This window comes from Hemicordylus capensis, chromosome 11, assembly GCF_027244095.1.
Source record: "Hemicordylus capensis ecotype Gifberg chromosome 11, rHemCap1.1.pri, whole genome shotgun sequence".
Lineage (NCBI taxonomy): Eukaryota > Metazoa > Chordata > Lepidosauria > Squamata > Cordylidae > Hemicordylus > Hemicordylus capensis.
In genome coordinates this window covers 5,491,153-5,513,063 of record NC_069667.1, presented here as the reverse complement: position 1 = coordinate 5,513,063, position 21,911 = coordinate 5,491,153, and the positions used below count along the sequence as shown (strand labels likewise).

Below are 21,911 nucleotides of genomic sequence, written 5' to 3'. Positions count from 1 at the left end.
TGTCAAAGAGAGACAGTTGGGAGATATGCGGAGTGGTCAAACCAGACCCCAGGAATGAGATCCTTCAGCCTTCTCCTGCTTTGCTGTTTTAGCATCATGGAAGAATTCCCCATGAAAGGGCGAGTGAGAGAGATCCGGTTACGGACCTGCAAGGCGCAGCAAAACAAGGCGGTTTGGGATGGAAAACCAGGGTGCCCCTATTTTCCTCAGAGCCTCTCTTGACGCACACGACGAAGGCTTCCAACGAAGCCTGACGTTTCGAGGCGGCTGTGTGGAAGTTTGTCAGGTGGCCTCTTTGTTGTCTAGCCGCCGGCTTCTTAATCACCCGCCAGGGTTTCAGAGGGGAGGCTGGATGTCACCGTGGCCTTCCCGGAACAGCCCCCAGCAGGGCCGATTTGTCATTTCCCGGAAGGACCGTGCACATCTGGGGTCCTGCTCTCGGATCCGCACCTGGATCCTGGCCACAAGTGGAAGCCGCTGCTGAGCAGCTGGCGACCGGCACGGTGCCTGGTGTGTGCTTTGCAATGGTGGCGGGCACAGTCTCCCGGGCATTGCATAAGCGGCTGGTGTAGCTCCGGCAGTTGGTTTTTGGATGGAGACCCTTTGTGTATGCCACAGACCTGCGTCCCATAGGGAGGTGGAGGACTCTCTTCCTGATTTGCTTCTTTTATTCTGTGCTGTTTGTTTATTTAAAATTAGGGACATGGGAGTAGAAGCAACGTAGGAAGCAGCCTTAGACCGAGTCAGGCCATCTTTCCGACTAGCTCAGTATGGTCAACACTGACTGGCAGCAGCTCTCCATGATTTCAGGCAGGAGTCTTTCTCAGCCCTACCTGGAGATGCGGCCAGGGATTGAACCTGGGGCCTTCTGCATGCAGAGCGGAGGCTTTACCACTAATCTCCATCCCCATCCCTAGGAGACCTCTGGCCGTCTGCTTGATATCTGGCTCCTGATTTTAATTCTTGGTTTGACTCTAGACTTGCCCTTGCCAAGAGGCAATGCCCTGCAACTCTTATTGTTAGCTGCCCACAGCTCAATCTGACAGTTGTGGGTGGGCAGACCCCCTGTGCTGGAGCAGGGGGTCCTTCTTATATTCTGCCCCAAATCCATATAGCTGGGCTGTGCAACTTTGCCCTTCCAGTTGTCGTTGGACTACAACTCCCATCAGGAGCCAGCGTGGTGTAGTGGTTAGAATGCTGGACTAGGACCGAGGATACCCGAGTTCAAATCCCCATTCAGCCATGAAAACTAGCTGGGTGACTCTGGGCCAGTCACTTCTCTCTCAGCCTAACCTACTTCACAGGGTTGTTGTGAGGAGAAACTTAAGTATGTAGTACACTGCTCTGGGCTCCTTGGAGGAAGAGCGGGATATAGATGTAAAAATCATCATCATCATCATCTCCTACCATTGTGGCCAATCGTCAGGGGTGTTGGGGGTCGTAGTCCCAGATTCAGTCTGCCTCCTCCCTTTCAGCCTTTAAAATCTCATTGAAGACATTTCTTTTGCACCAGGTGTTTGCCCTTTAATTTTAAAAAATAAATAAATATTGGAGAGTCTGTGGATTGGGCGGTATATCAAATCTCTCAACAAACGATATGGATGTGCATGAAGCATTTTGTGCACAGCTGGAAGTGGGTGGTGGAGGAGAGTGTCGCTTTAAGAGGAGGAAAGCAGGTTTTACCTGCTCCTCCATGGTCACTCCATCGCCGTTTGCCGCCCCAGTGCGGCGCTGTCGGGATTAAAATCCCCGCCATGCAGCTGCAGGGCTGCTCCCAGCAGACAGGGTCGGCACGGAAATGGCATCTGCGCATGTGCAGACGCCATCTTGAGTGATCAGCAACACCAGGCCAACCACTCAAGATGGCATCCGTTCATGCGCCAATGCCACTTCCATGCCGACCCTGCCCGCAGGCTGCTGGGAGCATTTAATCTCAACTGTGCCATGCTGGGGCGGCAAAGCAGCCATGGAGGTACAGGTAAGCAGCCTCCTGCCTCCACCGAGATGATCTGGTGGGTGCAGCTCGAAGCATTCCACCGCTTCAAAATAGAGGCCCCCAAGAGCTTGAGGGCTGAGGTTGTGCAGCCCTGTCATAAAGGGTCAACATAAGAACAGCCCTGCTGGATCAGGCCCCCAAAGGACCATCTAGTCCAGCATCCTGTTTCACACAGCGGCCCACCAGACGCCGCTGGAAGCCACAGGCATGGAGTTGCCCTCTCTCCTGCTGTTACTCCCCTGCCACTGGGACTCAGAGGCATCCTGCCTTTGAGGATGGAGGTGGCCTATAGCCCTTTGGACTCGGGTCCAAAGTGTAATGGTTCCTTCTGCTTTGTTTTCATCAAGAGGAGAAATGTTCTTTTCAGGTTTCTGGAGAAGGCCATGTCAGGGCTGAGTTTAAAGGTAGATGACCCACGTGCCTGGCCTGATGTTTGCACACATCAGTTATTTATAGAATTTTTAAAAAGGGAGAAATCTATAAACTTTAGAGGAAACAATTTAGCTTTTATTTGCTTATATCCGACATGAATAAATTCCGATTTATAGATCCCAATATGCAAATCTAGTGTCTTATATGCCAGGAATAAATCAGGTATGGAATACGAATTGTGCATAAAACTCAAGAAACGGACTACAGATGTAATAAAGCCACTTGGAAGCTAAAGGAGAGTGGTGAAGACACTCCTAGTTGGGGGTGCCATCTGCTCTAGAGCAAAAGGAATTTGAGTAAAGGGAAGATGTGAGATCCAGCAAGCTCCTAGTTCCTGCTCTTGGATTCAGGCAAGGTTAAATGATAAACAAACCCATTTGAGCCGCATTCTCACGACCAGAACGATCACGATTAAAGAGTTAATCACGAGCAACGAGCCCCCCATGCTCCCACAGAGCATGTTGTGAGAATCCAGAATTTTGCAGGCTATATCCTGGTTAAATCGCTGTGGTTAAGTGGCATTTAACCAGGATTGCTAACCGGGATCTGATCCTGGTTAGCGATGCAGGTTAAATGCTGCTTAACCGCAGTGATTTGACTGGGATTGCCTGGAGATTCGGGCTTTTCACGACATGCTCCACAGATGCACACAGGGTTTGCTGGTCACAGTTAACACTTTAACCACAATTGTTTGGGTCGTGAGAATGTGACCTTGGTGTGTTTTCGTAGCATCTTTGTGTTTTGCTGTAGTTTGAAGACATGATGCTGCCACATTGCTGAAGCAAAGCAGAAATGATTGGGGTACTTGTTGTGCAGGGTTGGAACTCCGGAGACGATTTTGATCTGCCGGTTCTAGATGGGGTCACACTTTCCCAGAAGGAACAGGTACACGTTCTGGGAGTCCTTCTGGATCCACACCTCTCCCCAGTATCTCAGGTTGGGGCAGTGGCCAGAGGTGCTTTCTATCAGCTTTACCTGATGCACCAGCTGCATCTGTTTCTTGAGATCAGTGACTTCAGAATAGTGGTACATATGCTGGTAACCTCCAGACTTGACTACTGCAATGCTCTCTATGTGGGGCTGCCTTTGTAAGTAGTCCAGAAACTGCTGTTGGTACAGAATGTGGCAGTCAGGTTAGTCTCTGGATCATCATGGAGAGACCATATTACTCCTCCACTGAAAGAGCTATACTGGCTACCAATAAGTTTCCGGGGAAAATACAAGGTGCTGGTTATTACCCATAAAGACCTAAACAGCTTAGGCCCAGGGCATTTAAGAGAACGTCTTCTTCACCATGATCCCCACCACCCATTGAGATCGTCCAGAGAGGCTCATCTGCTGTTGCCACCGGCTTGTCTGGTGGCTACTCATGGACAGGCCTTCTCTGTTGCTGCCCTGAGACTCTGGAATACATTCCCTGTTGAAATAAGAGCCTTCCCATCTCGGTCAACTTTTTAAAAGTACTTAAAGACTTATCTCTTCACCCAAGCTTTTTAACTTGACTGTGGTTATAAATTGTGTTAAGGATTTTATTTTCCGCCCAGAGATGGAAGAGATGGAAGTTTGAGGCAGTAAACAAATTTGATAAATAAATAAATAAATGAAAGGTGGATGCTGGAATTCCTTATCACATGGGTGGTTGTCCAAATTGCTGGTCTACATGTGACCCAAATACTAATATGTGGAAGGATGTTTGCAAGCGACATCAGGGTAGCTGGTCTTGTGGTAGCAAGCATGAATTGTCCCCTTTGCTAATCAGGGCTTGTCCTGAATTGCATTTGGATGGGAGACTACAGGTGTGAGCACTGGAAGATAGTCCCCTCCAGGGATGGAGCCGCTCTGGGAAGAGCAGAAGGTTCCAAGTTCCCTCCCTGGCAGCATCTCCAAGATAGGGCTGAGAGAGATTCCTGCCTGCAACCTTGGAGAAGCCGCTGCCAGTCTGTGAAGACAATACTGAGCTAGATGGACCAATGGTCTGACTCAGTATATGGCAGCTTCCTATGTTCCTATGACAGGTGTGCTGTCTGTTCACTCTGCGTTTAATCGTGTATGTTGGAAAAGTATCATCCGAACCGATTTCATTTGCATGTGAAACAGATACATATCTAGTTTGCCTATAAAGGTGGGTGGGTGGGGGTGGGGGGTGGGTCAGTGTTCCCTCTAACAGGGATCCCCAGATGTTGTTGACTACAACTCCCAGAATCCCCAGCCAAAGGCCACTGCAGCTGGGGATGCTGGGAGCTGTAGTCAACAACATCTGGGGATCCCTGTTAGAGGGAGCAGTGATGGAGGTCTCTTACTTTTTATACCAAAAGGAACCATCCCATCTTTCTGATACAGTAGTAGCTGCAACTGGACTAAGCAAAGAACTGCATTAAATTACCACTGCACGACAATAAAATATTAGATTAATTAACTAGCATTCAGGAGTAGCCTAATGAGAGATAATAGCAATATATTCAAATGTCTGTTGAGCCCCAGTCTGAATTGTCTGGTGGTGCTTAATTGAAGTGTGTTAATTTTCATATTTACATATCATTAGTTTGAAATATATTTGAGCTGTCAAAATTATGGCTAGAAGTAAAAAGGGTAAACTGTTGTGTTTTTTTTAAATGGACAGATCGGGTTATTTTGCAATGCCAGTATGTGCTTTAAATTTTTCCCCTACAAGTGGAGGTAATATTAATGTAAAATTAATTGAGGTTAAGAATACAGAAAAATTTGATGAATATTTATAAACTACTTTTCAATAAAAGTTCCCAAAGCAGTTTACATAGATATAATTAATTGATTGATTGATTGATTGATTGATTAGGCTCCCTGTCCCCAAAGGGTTCATAATCTAAAAAAGAAACATAATATTGACAGTAGCAACAGACACTGGAGGGATGCTGTGCTGGGGATGGATAGGGCCAGTTGCTCTCCCCCTGCTAAAAAAAAGATAATCACCACTTTAAAAAGGTGCCTCTTTGCTCAGTTAGCAGGGGATTAATGAGTAAAGATATATGTCTTGCATTGATGTTTTGAAATAGAAATTGAATATAGATATAAATGCATACAAATGCTTTTTGACTCTGTAAACAGATTCACTTTGTTTACTCTCTGGAACCTAGGAAGCTGCCTTATACTGAATCAGACCCTTGGTCAATCTGGCTCAGAATTGACTACACAGACTGGCAGCAGCTTCTCCAAGGTTTCAGGCAGGAGTCTCTTCTAACCCTTCCTGGAGATGCCAGGGAGTGAACCTGGGGCCTTCTGCATGTAAGCATGAAAATGCTCTTCCACTGAGCTACGGGCCTATCCCCACTCACACGTAGTCACCCCTCCAAATGCAAACCAAGGAGGACCCTGCTTAGCAAAGGGGACAATGCATGCTGACTACCACAAGACCAGCTCTCTTCTGTGCTGTTTTGAAACACAAGTTGCAGTATATCTATGCTCTCTTAATTGAACATATACACAGGTATAATGCTGTGGCTGAAGTATTTACTAGATACTTCAATAGGAAGATCTGTCAGAAACGGAATATGGAGAAAGGGCAGACCACACAATCAGGGATTCCCTCTGTGGCACTGTTACCATCGTCACAGTGTTTCCCGTTTCTGAAACCTTAATTTAGAGCAACCAATTCCCAATGTACTCAGCCTTTTGCAAAGGTAGTTAGTTCCATCTCAGTACCTTTTTCTTTTTCTCTTTTTAAATTGCTACTATCCAGCAATTTAGTCAAATTCACAGTTGCACACCTACAAGTTTGACTCCAGATGTCTTTCATCTTCACCCAGAAGTGCACCTAGGTAATTTTGGAGCCTGGATCTAAAGTCCTTTGGAAGCCCCCCTCCCCTGCAAATTATGCATTTTCATGCTCTGCCCGGCAACCACACCACCTGAGACAGTCTGAGAGGATTTGGGGGCCCCATGGGGCTGTGGAGGCCCTGGACTTCAGCCCCGAAGTCCAGGGGTAAGAGCACCTCTGTCTTCACCCCAAACCATTTCAAGTTGCATCACTTTCTGGACTCTGAATAAATCAACCAGATTCATGAATTGAATTGGTTCCAAATGGCTCACCAAACCTAAAAGGGTAGACAACAATGTTGTACCCCTGCTGACTAAGCAAAGAGACACCTTTTAAAGTGGTGCTTCTCTTGTGTTTTGCACGGGGAGAGCAACTATCCCATTCCAACCCCAGCACAGCATCCCTTCAGTGGCTGTTGCTGGAGTCTCCCTGGTGTTTCTTCTTAGGCTGTGAGTGCTCTGGGGACAGGGGACCATCTTATTTATTATTTATTTCTCTATGTGAACCGCTTTGAGAACTATGGTTGAAAAATGCTCTATGAATATTTCTGGTGGTGGTAGAATTCCATTGACACAATTGAAAACAAAAGTTTGACACTAGCTCAAAAGGCGCAGAAAGGGTGGTCAACTGACTTCAACCCATCCCGCAACAGATTCACAGAGGCTTTTCTCCAACAAGAAGAGATGGGAAGAGAACTGGTCTTGTGGTAAGGTAAAGTGTACCGTCGAATTGGTGTCAACTCCTGGCAACCACAGAGCCCCATGGTTGTCTTTGGTAGAATACAGGATGGGTTTCCCATTGCCATCTCCCGTGCAGTAGGAAATGTTGCCTTTCAGCATCTTCCTATATCGCTGCTGCCCGATATAGGCTGGGAAACACCCCAGCGGGGATTCGAACCGGCAACCTTTGGCTTGCTAATCAAGTCATTTCCCTACTGCGCCACTGTGGTAACAGCATGAATCATTCCCTTTACTAAACAGGGTCTCCCTTGGTTTTCCTTTGGATGTGAGCACTGTAAGATATTGCCCTTAGGCCAGGCTGCTCAGCTGTTTTTGGACTACAATTCCCATAATCCCCAGCCACATTGACCAATAGCCATGGATTTTGGGAGTTGTAGGCCAACATCTGGCACAGCGGTGCAGTAACTTGCATAGGGAGCGCGAGGTTGCTGGTTGGAATCCCCGCCGATATGTTTCCCAGAATATGGGAAACTCCTATATTGGGGAGCAGAGATATAGGAAGATGCTGAAAGGCATCATCTCATACTGTGCGGGAGGAGGCAATGGAAAACCCCTCCTGCATTTTACCAAAGACAACCACAGGGCTCTGTGGGCGCCAGGAGTCGACACTGACTCAAGGGCACAACTTTACTTTACTACTTAACAGCATCTTGCAATCCCTATTACAGGGAACGCTTTCAAGGAACATCATAAGTCTGTCAAAGGAAAACAAATGGGTCCTTGGTACCCTGTCAGCACCCTTTAACCTTCTCAGTCATACCCGGAGTTCCACATTTTGTGGTTCAGAGGTAGTATACCTCTGAATACCAGCTGCTGAGGAGCAACAATGAGACAGGGGCCATGATCTTCATTGGCTTCAACTAGGAGAGTTGAAGTATTACTGTTTTACAACTTGTGCTGGTCAACAACCGTAATAAAGATTATATATAAGAAGATTATATATAACTAGGAGAGTTGGTCTTGTGGTAGCAAGCATGCATTAGCTAAGGAGGGTCCGCCCTGGTTTGCATTTGAATGGGAGTCTACATATGAACACTGTAAGATATTCCCCTTAGGGGATGGGGCTGCTCTGGGAAGAGCAGAAGGCTCCAAGTTCCCTCCCTGGCAGCATCTCCAGGATAGAGCTGAGAGAGAGAGACTCCTGCCTGCAACCTTGGAGAAGCCGCTGCCAGTCTGGGTAGACAATCCTAAGCTAGATGGACCAATGGCCTGACTCAGTAGAAGGCAGCTTCCTACGTGCCTTCCTGCGTTCCTAAGGATGCCTTTCACTAGCATTATGGTGGAAAGGATCCTCATCGGTAGCCTGAATCGGTACTGAGGGGTTCCTCTCTGGTCTCCACTGTGGCGGTTTCCACCGGTGCCATCTCTCAGCTGAGCATCGGGAGTTGTCAGACGACCTTTTCCACAGCTCTCTGTTGTTCGGTGTTCCCCAGTCTCCCCAGCAGCAAGGGGAGGATGCATACGGAGGAGTCACCAAGGCTCTCCCCAACCTTTCCTGCAAGGACGGGGGATGATCGCAGGAGGCTCCTGATGGGAGATCTCCGCCTTGATGGGTCCTTTTGTGTGTGTGGCGGCCACCTCCTTATTCCGTTATCAGGAGGCGCTTCTGACAGTACCCCGGTTGCCAGGACAACCAGCGCTGATGCACGGAAAGGTCTGTACCTCAGGCAACTAACCAGCCCTTCTTTCTCAGCAGATGCTCAGCGCGCACCAGCCAATCGCCGCCGAGGCCGGAAACCATGACATCATGGTCCAAACGCTTTACTTCTGAGTTTCGAGACACCACCTCCTCTCTTTTTCTCTCTCCCCCCCGCCCGGCCCCGCCAACATCCCAGCTATGATAAATAGCCAGGCAAAACTAATCCTGCAATGTTGCTATTTCAAGCAGCTTAATTGCTGCTGGGTTGAAACAGCATTGGAGGCATAGATTTGTCACCTCTGACTCCAAACAAAGGGGAGGGGGAGCATGGTTTTTTTCTTCCGTCGCTCAGCTGCGACTCCACGATTTCGGAGACTGTTGCAATAATATTGAAAAGAGTGAGATTCGCGTGTTTTTAGAACACCAGGAGGCTTTTCAGACAGCAGGCTTTACTGTGAGTTCGGGGCATAACAGGGAAGCTGATGCCAAAAATTGGATTTTGTAAAAAAAACCCAATTTTACATAAATTGGGCTAGGTTCTAATATGGAGGGGCAAACCCAAATTGTGTGTGAAGCGCTCTCTGAAATATCGCACGGACTTGGGGGTAAACCTGGCATATATGTGAATGCACACCCACCCTCCCAAAATAAAGTTGTCGTCTGAAAAAGCTCATGGTTTTCTATATTTAACCTGTGCTAACTATGCAAAAAGGGAGGGCAGCAGACCTTGTGGTAGCAAGCGTGAATTATCTACTTTGCTAAGCAGGGTCTGCCCTGGTTTGCATTTATTTATTTATTTATTTATTCATTCATTCATTCATTCATTCATTCATTCATTTATTTACTGCAATATTTATACTGCCCCAACCTAAGGTCTCAGGGCGGTTCACATTTGAAAGGGAAACTACATTCAAGGAATTGAATTGATTGAATGGGAAACTACATTAGATTTGAATGGGAAACTACATCCAAGGAGAGCTGGTCTTGAGGTCGCAAGCATGACTCGTCCCCTTAGTTAAGCAGGGTTCACCCTGGTTGCATATGAAAGGGAGACTTGATGTGTGAGCCCTGGAAGAGATTCCCCTCAGGGGATGGAGCCGCTCTGGGAAGAGCAGAAGGTTCCAAGTTCCCTCCCTGGCAGCATCTCCAAGATAGGGCTGAGAGAGAAGCCTTGGAGAAGCCGCTGCCAGTCTGTGAAGACAATATTGAGCTTGATAGACCAATGGTCTGGCTCAGTATAGGGCAGCTTCCTAGGTTCCTATGTACATGTGTGAGCACTGCAAGGTATTCCTCTTAAGGGATGGGGCCGCTCTGGGAAGAGCACCTGCATGCTTGAAGGCAGAAGGTTCCAAGTTCCCTCCTTGGTGCTTCCAAGATAGGGCTGCGAGAGACTCCTGCCTACTGCTTCGGAGAAGCCGCTGCCAGTCTGTGCAGACAGTATTGAGGTGGATGGACTGATGGTCTGGCTCGGTAGAAGGCAGCTTCCCACGTCCCTATGTCTGGCAGCACTGGCCAAGAGGATGACTGAGGCAGTGCTTGGGAGATCCTGGGGAGGCATTTCGACCCCCTCTTGCACTAGGAGGGTGTCATGAGAGAGACAGTGAGGTGTGCACAACTCAGAACAACCAAGTTGGTGTTCTTGGTGTTTTGGGAAAATAGGTTGGCTTACTGAGCTCAACGGGGCTTATCCATCCTTAAAGTAAAGTAAAGTGTGCCATCCAGTCGATTTTGACTCCTGGCGCCTACAGAGCCCTGTGGTTGTCTTTGGTAGAATATAGGAGGGGTTGACCATTGCCTCCTCCCGGCCAGTATGAGACGATGCGTTTCAGCATCTTCCTATATCGCTGCTGCCCGATAGAGGTGTTTCTGATACCAGCGGGGATTCGAACCAGCAACCTCTGGCTTGATAATGAATCCATTTCCTCACTGTGCCATTAGGTGGCTTTACCCTTCCTTTCTTTTGTCATATAGGTCAGCGGAGAGAAAGCAGCACTCAGAGAGATCATGTGTGGGGGATAGAGAGGGCTCATTTCCTTCCTTCCTTCCTTCCTTCCACTCATCCACCAGTATAGCAATGGGGCCACCTGTCTGTGGCTAGATTTTCGGATGGCTCCCCTGATCCCCACTGCTGCTGCTTTTGTGCCCCACTTCTCGCCGGCCTCACTCCACAGCCACCTGCCAGGCTCTCTCCCCATTGCTGGCAGCAGCAGCAAACCTGCTTTTTGCTGAGGTGGGCGGTCAGGTGGATGAGATGGGTGGGCAACCCTACCTCACAGGGTTGTTGTGAGTCTAAACTTAACCATGTAACCTCTGGGCTCCTTGGTGGAAGAGCGGGATATACTGTGAATGTAATGTCCATCCTTCTCCTGTTTTAAGCACCAAGAAAGCAGATAGATCAGCATCAGGTCACTTATTTCGCCATCCAAATTTTCGTAATGCATGTTGGCCGTTAAATGAGTCAGCACCCCTAGAAACCCCAACATTCTCATTATTCTTTTGGGGGAAATCCCCAAACTTGTGAAACTCTGGGACAGATGTTTGAGCACGTGTGTTTCATTATGCCAAGAGAGCAAAAGACGCATCTTGTTTTATCTGAATATATTTATTTATGTGCATGCAGCTAAACCTTGAAAAGAGGGGGTTGACCTTACTTTCCTGCTTTTGCTTGATTCAGTTTTTCCCCCCTTTCCTGTGGTTTTAAGCTGAACTCTTTGCTCAAGAGACTACGGGCAGATTTAGCAAGGAGATAACTCCTTCTCCGTCCTATCGGCAGGAGGCAAGAATCATGTGGTGAACCAGGTTTAGCAGCATTCTGATGCAGTCCTCTCCAAATCTGTCTTGCTAAGGGAGACAAACCTGACTGGCAGAATTCCAGGCCTTGGAAACATTATTTATGGTCAGTGCAAGGCGAGTTAACTCTGTAGGGCACACACTGGGTAATCTTCCAGGACCTCGAGCCATTCTCCTGGTCCATTTATCTGCTAGAGAGGATTCATTGATTCAGTGAGAGGATCCATTGTGGTGGTAGGACTTTCAAGTGCCTTTTTCCTGTTGGAGAACGTCAGTTTTAATTCTGAGCCACTCTTCTAGTCCTCATTGTGGAGAAAGGCTTGGATCCATTATCACACCCTTTGCTCACCTAAATCCATCTTTTGGCATGAGTTATCTGGAGGACTTGGAGCATTTTCATGATCCATAGGAGGGCCTTTTCTGTGGCTGCCCCTCTTCTTTGGAACACTACCCCCCTGATTCATTCAGCCCCCTCCTTGGCTGCTTTTAAGGCCCTTCTCAAGGCATTTGCCCTTTGATAACAACAACAACAACAACAACAACAACCCTGCACCCCACAACAACAACAACAACTCTGCACCCCGCAGTGATGTCGATAGGCTATACCTCCCTCGCAGCTCAGGTGGAAGAGGAATGCTGCAAGTCCATCAAACAGTAGAGGAGGAGAAAAGAGGCCTTGAAGGACAGTGAAGAAGATGCACTTCTTCACCTATCAAGGACAGTGAAGAAGATGCACTTCAAATGGTCAATAACGCAAAACTATTTAACACCAATGAAAGAAAGCAGGCCTACAAGAAAGAACAAGTCAAGAACCGAGCAGAAAAATGGAGAAATAAGCCACTGCATGGTCAGTATTTGCACAATATAAGTGGAAAATCAGACATCACCAAAACCTGGCAATGGCTTAAGAATGGTTACTTGAAGAAAGAAACAGAGGGTTTAATACTGGCTGCGCAAGAACAGGCACTAAGAACAAATGCAATAAGAGCAAAAGTAGAAAAATCAACCACAAACAGCTGCCGCCTTTGTAAAGAAGCAGATGAAACCGTGGACCACCTAATCAGCTGTTGTAAAAAGATCGCACAGACTGACTACAAACAAAGGCATGACAAGGTAGCAGGGATGATACACTGGAACATCTGCAAAAAATACAAGCTAACTGTAGCCAAAAATTGGTGGGACCATAAAATGGAAAAAGTGGTAGAAAATGAAGATGTAAAAATATTATGGGACTTCCGACTACAAACAGACAAACATCTGCCACACAATACACCAGATATAACTGTAGTCGAGAAGAAAGAAAAACAAGTCAAAATAATCGACATAGCAATACCAGGGGATAGCAGAATAGAAGAAAAAGAAATAGAAAAAATCACCAAATACAAAGATCTACAAATTGAAATTGAAAGGCTGTGGCAGAAAAAGACCAAAATAATCCCAGTGGTAATTGGCGCCCTGGGTGCAGTTCCAAAAGACCTTGAAGAGCACCTCAACACCATAGGGGCCCCAGAAATCACCATCAGCCAATTACAAAAAGCAGCTTTTTGTATCAGACAGGTGTTATTGACTGGTTTGTTTTATCCAGACATTGAGTCCTTCCCAAGGACCTGGGATGCCAGAATTTTATTGTCAATGTTGTTGCTGTTGTTATAGATATTGTCGCAGAATATAGGCTGTTCCCAGTAAAGCTGCTTTTTGTAATTGGCTGATGGTGGTTTCTGTGGCCCCGATGGTGTTGAGGTGCTCTTCAAGGTCTTTTGGGACTGCACCCAGGGCGCCAATGACCACTGGGATTATTTGGGTCTTTTTCTGCCACAGCCTTTCAATCAGACTCCATGCACGTGCAGAGGCTAGGGCTACGCCGCCCTGCATGGGATCGCGGGCAGAGTGCCGCAGCTTGAAGGAGCTGCTTACACGACAGTAAACACGTACTCCTTACCTCCTCAAAGGTGCCTTGCATGACATGCACACACACCCCCTCCCGGCACTGCCCTCTCTGGCTGCTAACCACTACCCCACACTGTGCTACCCGACCTCTCGCTCCTCGCCAGAGGGAAACTAGAGGAGACCAGGGCATGACTCAGTAGATGGCAGCTTCCTGTGTTCCTGCGATGCGTCCGGATAGATGACCTGCTGTCTTCCGTCAGACTTCACTGATGGAAACTCCATGGAGAATCTCTCTTTGGCAAGTGGTTTGGAATGAGCTCATGTCTGTACCCGATGGAGCCTCTGTGATGTGGAGGGGGGCCTGTTGCCAGTCGCACGGAACTGCCCACGCGCTCTCGGAGCGGAGTGCCTTCTCTTCCAGGGATATCACAGGCATCGGAGGAATGCCCCCATGACTGGGAGGACCTGAGCATTGGCGCCAAGGCATATTTCAGTTTCCACTGTGATCCTTTGGCTATTTGATACGCTCGAACCATTGCGGTATCGGGTGATGCTTAAATTGCTTTTTGAACACCTTGTGTCTGGGATGGTGTCACAATGACCCACATTAGCTTGGTCAGATGTGAATGTTCTGCTCCTGCGTAGGAAGCTGCTGTATGCTGAGCCAGGTTATTGGTCCATCTGGTTCAGTATGGTCTTCTCTGACTGGCAGCGGCTCTCCAAGGTTTCAGATAGGAGTCTTTTCTGACCCTGCCTGGAGAACCTACCACGGATTGAACCTTCTGCGCGCAAAGCTGATGCTCTTCCACTGTACTATAGCCCCAGCCTAGAAATGTCATCCCCAAAAGCTTCAGCTCTATAGTGGCAAATAGACTAAGGGGAATTCTCAAATGGGTCCTCAGCTGGTGTTGGCCAAAGGCCATTGTCCTGGGGATGATGGGAGTTGTAGTCCAACAGCATCTGGGGACCCAGATTTGAGAACTCTGAGACTAGGCAAGTGTGGTGTAGTGGTTAGAGTGCTGGACTAGGACCAGGGAGACCTGAGTTCAAATCTGCTGGGCCAGTCACTTCTCTCTCAGCCTAACCTACTTCACAGGGTTGTTGTGTGGAGAAACTTAACTATGTAGTATGCTGCTCTGGGCTCCTTGGAGGAAGAGCGGGATATAAAATGTAAAAATAAAATAAACAAATAAGCTGCAAATCAGTGAGGTTGTTGTTTGAATCTTGCCTTTGCCACAAACTCAAATAGTGGCCACAGATAAGGCAGGATCTTCTGCAAAATAGGGATGATAATTGTCAGGATGCTGGACTAGATAGACCTAGGGCCTGATCCAGCAGGGCTGGTCTTATGTTCTTATCTGTCTTACAAGGTTGTCACAGGGTTACTGAGATAATGAGAGATCCCAGTCTGGTTTAGTGGTTAGAGTATTGGGTTAGACCTGGGGTGACGTGAGTTCAAATCTCCACGTGACCATGAATCTCCCTGGCTGACTTTGCACCTGCCACTCTCTCTCTCAGGCGGACCTACTCTGCAGGATTGTTGTGAGGATAAGATGGGGAATAACTGTTTTGGCTGCACATATGTGCCCGAATGGCTCCTCCCCTGTGTTAATCTCTGTTTTTAAAGTTCATTTGAAGTTGTGTTTGTTTTATTTTGTTGTTGATAGTATTGTTGCGTTGGGATTTCATGTTGCTGATTCTTATCGCCCTTGGGGGCCCTTTGGGGATGGAATAGCAGGACTGATATATGTATATAAATAAATAAATAAAAGTAAATACTGCCCAACCCAAATGTTCAAAAATGGAAGCAAACTCCGGCAGTCACAAAACTGGCTTATAAATCATGAGATTAAAACATTGCATCCTCTGTCTCTTGAATGCCTTTGGATGAAGCAGCCTTTCAATACGTCTGGCAGTATATTCCCTAGTGTTAAGCAACAGCCAGAAAAGATTTTTAAAAAATGTGTCCCGCCCCCGCTCCACGAAATCAATGTCTTGTTAAGCACAGCCATAATGAAGACATTAGATTCAAAAATTAGGTGATTAAAACAGTGACATTAAAAAAAAAAATTCACAGGACACTCCAAAACAGAAATATGGACTCAGAAGAATTCAGAACAATTGTCAGGGGTGGGCAGACGGCCCTCCAGCTGTTCTTGGACTACAACTCCCATCATCCCCAGGCACCATAGCTGGGGATGATGGGAGTTGTAGTTCACCAACAGCTGGAGGGCCAAGTACAATCTATGATAAGATGCCCCCCCCACCACCAAAAGCAGCAGTGTTTTTATGAGAGGGGAAACAGAACACAGTCTAATTCAGGGGTATTTCGTCACTTTAGCTTTTAAGAACCCTCTTTCGTACTGTCAGAGTAAAACTGCAGGCTCAGTCTGGTAGTGGAGTTAGCTCTTAAAAACCTGCTCCTTCTTTAGGTGTCTGCCTGTCGCTGCTGCTCGAATGTCTGTTTCGATATAACAAATGCCATTGCCGTTCAGCGATGGAGAGGGGAAAGGCGCCGTGCAGGTCTAAGACGCAGGAGGGTCAACGTCTTTCTGGAAGTGGGCTCCGAGCAGGTCCGAGGCCAGGGGTCGGTGTGGCTGAACGCAGGTCCCCCTCCGCCGTCTCCCTCCTCCGATATTCCGAGCCCCTGCCTGCCTTTGAAACATAAGATTTCTCTCCTCCAGCCCAGCCAGTACTATTAGTAGTAGTATTATCTGCTCTCCCCCAGCCAATCGGGCGGCTGGAAAGCGGGTGACGCCATGTGCTAGGGAACAGCGAGGAGGCAGTGAGGCTTCCGAGCTACTCATGTTGGGATTGGAGGTCAGCCGCGGCTCGGTGGGCAGAATGGAAGCCTTTTAATGGACTAAGCCCGGAGTGTGCCCTTGTTCCCCGCGCCCCCCCCACCCTCCCCTCCTGCAAAGGGTCTCGCTCTCGATGACAGTCTTTCAGACCTTGCAGGCCGACCGTCTGGGTGCAGCATGACAGGACAGATTGCAGGTAATGCCTTTTTCTTTGCAGCGGAGGGGCGGCCTCTGGCTGGTCCTCCGGGGGCAGCCCATACCTGGCCGTAGGGCCAGGCATCCTCCTGCCTGCACCGAGGGCCTCCTTCTTTTCAGCTGCAAGGACAGAAACCCGCAACCCCAGACCGTGCATGATTTCGGGGTGTCCCCGGGGCTGGCCGAGGGTCCTCGCCTCCCCTCGGCGGCATCCTGCACCCTCTCCTCTTCCCGTCCCTGAGACGGCAATGATTTTCCGAGCGACGCCAGGATTGGGGATCTGTAGAGGGGGGGGGCGTCTTGTAGCCATTTGACTCCAGAGGGGAGGGGGGTCTAACAGAGGACGCCGCCACCATGGAGTGTCAACACAGAGATCGGCAGCAGGGACCGTCTGGATGGGTTTCCTCTCGACTGCTAACAATACAGGCTCTGCTTGTTGTTCTGAGACGAGAGAGAGAGAGAGACTCTGTCTTGCTGCAGTCTCCACTCTCCCTCCCTGGACAAATGCATTGCTGGGTTTTTAAGAAAAGGCCTTGGAGGTGAAGCCTTGGAGGGTGTTTGGGTGGGTGACTCCCGCCCCACTCCAGGTTGTTGCTGCCCAGGGCCGCCGTCTCTTTGTCCCAATATTGTCTGGCTGTGCTCTCCGGGTGTGGAGCTGTCACAGTAGCCTCGCCTCCGGCTCAGTCTAGGTCCTTCGGTGACATGCTTGGCTTTAAGATCCACTTGTATTCCAGGGTCAGAATGGATGCCGGAGTTGGAACTGATCACTGTAAAGAAGCAATGAGATATTTTGTGTGTGTGTGTGTGGGGGGGTGGGTTGTGTGTGGGAAAGCTGCAAAAAGAGCTGTCCAAGGAAATTGCCTCTCACATAGTTCCGCATGAGCTTTCAGTGGGCCTCAGCTGATCAAGGCTGATCTGGCTCTCCGTTCATCTCCCAGCCCCACCAGTCGAGCGTTCATGGTCAAGTTGCTTCTTCCACTGTTCCGAAGCCGGAACGGACACGACCCCACAGTTCTCAGCATCTCACACACATCCGCAGAGGGTTTCTTTTTGTTGTGAAGATATGTGTCGCCCTCCTTTCTCTCTCTCCTTGAATGCCAAGAACGGCACGTTTAGGTCTTGTGTCTTTTCTCTTGTGTGCCTCATTGATGTGGCCGATGCGTCTCCTGCAGTGAGATTTGCCCAAATCCTGCACCTGCCTAGCCCATGGAGAGGCGGGGTGAGGTGTGGATCAGCAGGTCAAAGCTCCAGTGGAGCCTCTCGGAGGGTTTTCCATATGACTGGCTCTTTCAGTGGAGTGGGGAGGGGGCAGGGAGAGGCAGAGAGAGTAAGGGGGGTGGGAGAAGCAGCTGGCTGCTTTAGGGGAAGATAATAGAAAACTCTGGGCCCTGGTGGGGAATGAAATCAAGTGCTCCCCTGTGACTCCTCCCTGATTCATAAATTAACATTCTGCAGTTTATTTCTGGATTTTCCAGAGGCACAGCTGGTGGGAGAGGGGAAGGGAGGGGAAAAGGAGAGGCATCAAAGGCAGCGGATTGATGCTAAGGAGGAAGTGGGGAAGGCGGGCAGAGGAGGGGGCCTGAGAAGCGCCTGAGTGGGAAACAGCAAGCGCGAGAAGCGAGGGCGGCCAAGAGCAGGCAGAGGGAGGCATGAGGTCGGACGGAGTGTCGGATGGGGTGGAGTGAAATGGTGGGCAACCGGGGGACAAAGCAATGGAATAAGATCTAGTCGGTGATGTCAGAAAGACAAAGGAAAGAGTCTGGCCTGGTTCACACAAGCCTTTGAATCTAGGTTTAATGTGGTTTGCCATCATCGGCATGGTGGTTTGAACCCACGCCAGGTGGTTTATTGTCTGAGATGAAGCTGAGATTCCCGTCTTGGCATGGGTGCACCCAAACACGTTCATGTCGGTAACCCACATTGAATGTAGATTTGCATGGTTGTGTGAACCAGGCCACTGACTCTTTTCTTTGGGAGAAGAGCTGGGGTGCAGAGAGCTGGGAAGGTGCAGAGAGCTTGGTTCAGGCGGGCGATGCTAAGTGAACAAAGGAGCTTTGGTGTCTCTTCTGTGTATACTTGTGCAGATGTGTGTCTCTTCCTTGAGGAGGAGATGTCATGTGGGTGTGATTTTTCTAAGCGCCTAGTCAGCAAGGTGTGCTGATTCTAGACTGAGCTTGGTTGGGTCAACTGTTCTAGAACAGGAAGTGGGGAATGCACTGACACTGTAGGGGTTATGTTGGTGGTTCCTCCAGGCCTCAGGAACCAAACCATTCGGCACCATCGCTAGTGGGTGAGCGTTTGGATTGATTTGGGCCCGTGAATGGATGTTGGTTGCGCTGTATCTCAATGGGAAGGTGAATAGTTTTGTTACTTTTGGATAGGACATTTTCTTTGCAGAAATGGAGGGACGCCATTGAGTGGAGTTGTGTGGCACATTGCTTTGGATTCCCCTTCAGTGGGTTTCCTAACTTGAGGCACAGACACAAGCTCGCAGCTCTAGGCTTGGTATGAAGTAGTCTCTACTACCATATTTCTAATCACTAACGGTAGAATCAAATTCCATCTGTAAGAATGGACAGACACAGCAAAAAAACTAAAATAGACACATAAACCACTCTTTGACCCAGGTGTTCTAAACTGTGGCCTTCGAGCTGTTGTTGGAATACAGCTTCCAGCATTCCCAATAATAATGGCCAGTAGCCAAGGATGATGGGAGTTGTGGGCCAACATCTGCAGGAGTGCCACAGTCTGGGACTCCTGCTTTAATATTTTGGTGACTAAGGTGACTGAGCATCCAGAGAACACTGTGGCCTGGTTTGCACGATCATTCAGATCTAGGTTGAATGTGGGTTACTGACATTAGCATGATTGTGTGAACCCGTGCCAAGGCAGGAGCCTCTGATCCATCTCAGGCCATCAGCCAGCTTGGCTTGAGTTCACACGCTAATCTCAGTAACCCACATTCAACCTAGAATCGAACGACTGTGTGAATCCGGCCGATGTGATTTGTGCCTAATGTCACCTGACAAGAACATTTAGATGGGGGGTGGATTAGCTGCACTGAGCCATATGCTATGATATAGTCCTCCAGGAAGAATATCTGGAAACTGCTCTTAACTAACCTGGGTTTGTGAATCGTGTGTCTCCGTTCTGCTCCGTTTGCATTTCCCAGCAGCTGGACACCATGTTTTTTTTTAGAGAGCGTTGCAGCTGGAGGGGCTGTGATCTGTGAATGTGCCGCTCTACACAGCCCTCTCTATGATCACTGGCTTAAATGGGGCTTCCCCCGCCTCCTTCCCCCTCATGGCCAATCAGAGGGCGGCTGTGATGTAATGAAGTTTTCCTTTCTTCTGGCTATGCGGTGCATTGTGGGAAGGTTCTCCCAATTCTCAGAGGCTTTCCTGACTCTCAGCTCGCTGCTGTAGCACTTGTCTAGGAGTTGGGATTGCAGAGCCCAACGGAGGCTCTGCTTGCCTGTCCAGGATGGGGTAAGGACTCTTCCAAGCCCCAAACCCTCCTGATCATGCACAAGCTACCATTTCCAACAATCCCAGATCGGTGCTGCAAACTCCCAACATTTAACCAGGATCAACCAGCCAAATTCAGCTCTAAGATGAGCAATCCTGGTTACATTTCAGGAGCTGGAAGCACACAAAAAAAATCCTGGGTTCTCATGACACACTCCGCCAGAGCACGCATGGCTTGGTGATTTTCCAGTAAGTTCTTCTTTTTACAAAAATTGTCATAACCCACCCATCCTGTCACGATGCCATAAAACCAAAGGCAGACCAACCAGCAGTGGCACATCCAATCCGTACTTCCATTCATTCAAGCAGGCCCAAGTGGCCGACAGAAGAAAGTAGATCTCCATTGCCTTTGTGAAACTCCATCATGACAAAGCTTGGTGGGCTTGCCTTGGAAGGAAGCTCCACATGGCGCCAACACCTGTGCAGGTAGTCCATGGAAGGTGTTATGGCCCAGGCAGTCACAGCCCCCACTCACAGTAGTGACTCAGAATCAGGTCCTAGAGAGGCAGGGCCAGCCCTGGATCTTGACGCCTCGGAGGTATTTAAGGGCCCAGGCTGCCTCCAGAGAATATCAAGCCAACTTGCCCCCTTGGATGCCTCCAAAGGTCCTGTGGACTAGCCCCTCCTTTGCCTCACCTCACAGGCATCCGAGGCAGGGGAGAGGGCAATCGAGTCCCCCGAACCCTCACTCACCACAGTTCCTCTTGAAGGGCCCAGTCTTAGCGTGGGAATACAGGTCAAGAAGGGGAAGCTTGATACCAGAGGCTCATGTGTGTGCCCCCAGAATTGCATTTAAGAGAATGTGTCTGGCTGCATCATAAATCAAGAAGTTGCATTTGAAGGCATTTGGTGGCTTCTCGGTCACTGAATGAGGAAGTGCAACTGGCCCTATCCACCCTCAGCACAGCACCCCTCCAGTGGTTATTGCTGGTATCTATCATATGTTCCTTTTCAAGCTTGTGAGCCCTTTGGGGACAGGGGACCAACTACTTCCTTCCTTCCTTCCTTCCTTCCTCCCTCCCTCCCTCCCTCCCTCCCTCCCTCCCTCCCTCCCTCTTTCTTTCTTTCTTTCTTTCTTTCTTTCTTTCTTTCTTTCTTTCTTTCTTTCTCTCTGTGTAAACCGCTTTGGGAACTTCTGTTGAAAAGCGGTATATACATATCCATCGTATTCGTAAAAGTGAGGGTTAGAGCAGGGTTTTTGCCCTGGTTCACACAAGCGCCAAAGGCATGAAGTGTGTGCGATCCTGGGCAGGTCTGAGCTGCCGTCTCTATGATTGAGGTTTCAGAAAAATGAATCAAACCGCAGTTATGGCAGCGTCTGGGTTCGGACATTACGCTGTGGCGGCCAAACCGGAGGTCTCAGTGGCAAACCTTTGTGCAAACCGAAGGTTCAGACTGGAATTTGGTGAGGCAAGTTGCAGGTCGCTTTCGGCTTGAAACTGCAGTTGCACAAATTCAGACGTAATGGAATCCCAACCTCTGCCCTATTTAACTCCAGTTTTGTGTCACGTTTGAATTTTAAAAGAAAAAATTGTGAGAACCCACTCTGTGTAAGCATTTATAAACTCTAATACTGTGGTTCCCAACCTCCAGATGTTGCTGAACGACACTTCCCATCAGCCGCAGCTACAATTTCACGTGGCTGGGGATGATGGGAGTTGTAGTTCAGCAACAACTGCCGGCCCCCAGGTTGAGAACCACTGATCTAATATAAATTCTCACTTAAGTTTTGTGTTTTATCAGCAAACTTGCTTCTCTTTGATTTTGCCCTGATTGGCATTCTGGGTTTCTTTCCTACTGCAAGAGTTAAAATTATGAGAGCATAGCATAGCTGGAAAGAGAATGGTATCGCTAACGACTGCTGTTGTGGATTTGTCATTCTGTTCTGATCTTGTGTACCTTTTGGGTTCTGCTCAGACATGCCACAGATCTATAACTCTCCCTTTCCTTTCATAGCTTTTTGGCCCCACCTTTTAATTTTCTCTCTCTGCCCGATTGTGTATGTTTATCTCTGTGTATATAACTGTCACTGGAGGATTATATTTCATGGTGAAGTGAGTTCTAGTCCAGGACAGCTTATGACATAATACATCTGTTGGTGCTTAAGGTAC

At 48.5% G+C, this 21,911-nt stretch overlaps 1 protein-coding gene across 3 annotated transcripts in view; it reads left to right on the top strand.

The window, feature by feature from the left end:
- Positions 1 to 21,911, top strand: part of PAK3 (p21 (RAC1) activated kinase 3) — a 148,709-nt gene that overhangs the window by 39,308 nt on the left and 87,490 nt on the right. The window contains exon 1 of one of the 3 annotated variants that reach the window (XM_053273962.1): positions 16,049 to 16,274. The exons of 1 other annotated variant lie outside the window; for it this stretch is intronic. The gene's annotated coding sequence lies outside the window, so the exon portion shown is untranslated. Of the gene's footprint in view, positions 1 to 16,048; positions 16,275 to 21,911 lie in introns of those variants that run through there. One more of the 3 variants, XM_053273965.1, reaches the window with a different exon arrangement.